A 2,500-nucleotide genomic window follows, 5' to 3' on the forward strand; every position below is an offset into this window, starting at 1 on the left:
GAGAGGAAGAGAGAGAGGAGAGAGAGGAGAGAGAGATAAAAAGAGAGAGAAAGAGAGAGAGAGGAGAGAGAGAGAAGAAAAAGAGGGAGATGAGAGGGAGGAGAGAGAGAGAGAGAGAGAGGGGAGGAGAGAGAGGAGTGAGAGGAAGAGGGAAGGAGAGAAGAGACGGGAGAGAGATAGAGAGGGAGAAAAAGGGAAAGAAAGAGAGAGAGAGAGAAAGAAAAGTTTAGATACCGAAACAAACCAAAAAAGAAAAAAAAAAAAAAAAGAAAAAAAACCAACTTTGAAAGCTAAAAAAAGAGAAAAAAAAAAAAAAAAAAAAAAGAAGAGGGGAAAAAAGGAGAGAGGAGAGAGGGGAGAGAGAGAGAGAGAGGAGAAGAAAAAGAGAGAGAAAGAGCGAGAGTTTAAAGAAGAGAGAGAGAGGAGAGAGAGAAAGAGAGGAGAGAGGAGAGAAAAGAGGGGAGAGAGAGAAAGAAAGAAGAGGAGAGAAAAAGAGAGAGAAAGAGAGAGAGAAAAAGAGAGAGATAAATAGAGAGATGGGAAGAGAGAAGAAGAAGAGAAAGAGAAGAGAGAGGAGAGAGAGAGAGGAGAGAGAGGAGAAAGAGAGAGAGAGAGAGAGTGAGAGAAAAGAGATGTGAAGGGGGGGGGGGAAGAGACAGAGATAGAGAGAGAGACAGAAGGAGATAAAAAGAGAGAGAAAGAGAGAGTGAGGAGAGAGAGAAAAGAGAAGAAAGAAAGAGAGAGGGGGGGGAGAGATAGGGAGGAGAGGGAGAAAGAAAAGGAGAGAAGAGAGGGGGAGTGGAGAGAGAGAGAGAGAGAGAAAAAGAGAGAGAAAGACAGAGAGATAAAAAAAGAGGAGAGAGAGGAAGAGAGAGAAAGAGAGAGAGAGAGAGAGAGAGAGAGAGAGAGAAAGAAAGAAGGAGAGAAAAAGAGAGAGAAAGAGAGAGAGAAAGAGAGAGAGATAAAGAAAGAGAGAGAGAGGAAGAGAGAGAAAGAGAGAGAGAGAGAGAGAGAGAGAGAGAAAGAAAGAGAGAGAGAGAGAAAGAAAAGATTAGATACCGAAACAACCAAAAAAAGCAAAAAAAAAAAAAAAGAAACAAACCAACATAGAAAGCTAAAAAAAAAGAAAAAGAAAAAAAGAAAGAGAGAAAGAGAGAGAGAGAGAGAGAGGGGGGAAAAGAGAGAGAGAGAGAGAGAGAGAGAGAAGAAAAGAGAGGGGAGACGAGATAGAGAGAGAGAGAGAAAAGAAAAGGAACCAACCGTTCGTGTTTCCCATTGCTTATAAAAGAGACTGGTTTTGGTTGGCCCGTTTTTCATCTTTCCGTTCCCCCGCCCCAACGACCAGTCGAAGTCGTCGTTGTTCGGCTCGTTAGTCAGGTCGCAGAAGTTGAAGTCGAAGGTACACTCGTCTGAGGAAAATGGGAAATTTAGCATTAAAGAAAATGGGAAATTTAGGATAAAAGAAAATGGGAAATGTAGCATAAACGAAAATGGGAAATCTAACATAAAAGAAAATGGGCAAATTATCATAAAAATGAATAATTCATCAAAAAAGAAAAGGGGAAATTTGTTATACAGAGTGGGTGGGAAATTTTTTGGGGAAAATAGAATGTGACTTCAAATATGAAATTCAATCAAAATTAGAATATAAAAAGGGATTGAAAAATTAATATGAAATTAATTAAAAAAATAGAGAATGAAATTTTGAAAAATAGAATATGAAATTTATTAAAAAGTAAATGTGAAATTAATCTTTCAAAACTATATGAGAAACACGATGTAATATGAAATTTATAAGAAAAAATAAAAAAAATAATCAAAATGATGTGAAATTTATTGAACAAAACAAAAGAAACAAACATGAAAGAACGGTAAATAGGTTTCTAAGAAGAAACGTTAAAACATTTCGGTTGAGAAGAGTACTTGTTAATGCATTCGTTAAAAGTAGGTCCCTCCCATTCCCTCCCACCTTACTCCCCCAAAACCCCATCTCCCCATTCCCTCCCCCTGATTCCCCATTCCCTTACGAAACCCCCTCATTCTCCAACCCCCATCCCATTCCCCTCATTCCCCAACCCCCATCCCCTTCCCCATCATTCCCCCAACCCCCATCCCCTTTCCCTCATTCCCCAACCCCCATCCCCTTTCCCTCATTCCCCCAACCCCCATCCCCTTTCCCTCATTCCCCCAACCCCCATCCCCTTTCCCTCATTCCCCCAACCCCCATCCCCTTCCCCTCATTCCCCCAACCCCCATCCCCTTCCCCTCATTCCCCAACCCCCATCCCCTTCCCCATCATTCTCCAACCCCCATCCCCTTCCCCATCATTCTCCAACCCCCATCCCCTTCCCCATCATTCTCCAACCCCCATCCCCTTCCCCATCATTCCCCAACCCCCATCCCCTTCCCCATCATTCTCCAACCCCCATCCCCTTCCCCATCATTCTCCAACCCCCATCCCCTTCCCCATCATTCTCCAACCCCCATCCCCTTCCCCATC

The 2,500-nt window shown here is 42.6% G+C and overlaps 1 protein-coding gene across 1 annotated transcript in view; it reads right to left on the reverse strand.

The window, feature by feature from the left end:
* LOC122251061 (MAM and LDL-receptor class A domain-containing protein 1) overlaps positions 1 to 2,500 on the reverse strand; it is a 28,884-nt gene that overhangs the window by 21,655 nt on the left and 4,729 nt on the right. The gene's annotated exons all lie outside the window — the stretch shown is intronic.

Source organism: Penaeus japonicus, unplaced genomic scaffold, assembly GCF_977035675.1.
Source record: "Penaeus japonicus unplaced genomic scaffold, GWHDUDI00000001_assembly GWHDUDI00000030, whole genome shotgun sequence".
Classification (NCBI taxonomy): domain Eukaryota; kingdom Metazoa; phylum Arthropoda; class Malacostraca; order Decapoda; family Penaeidae; genus Penaeus; species Penaeus japonicus.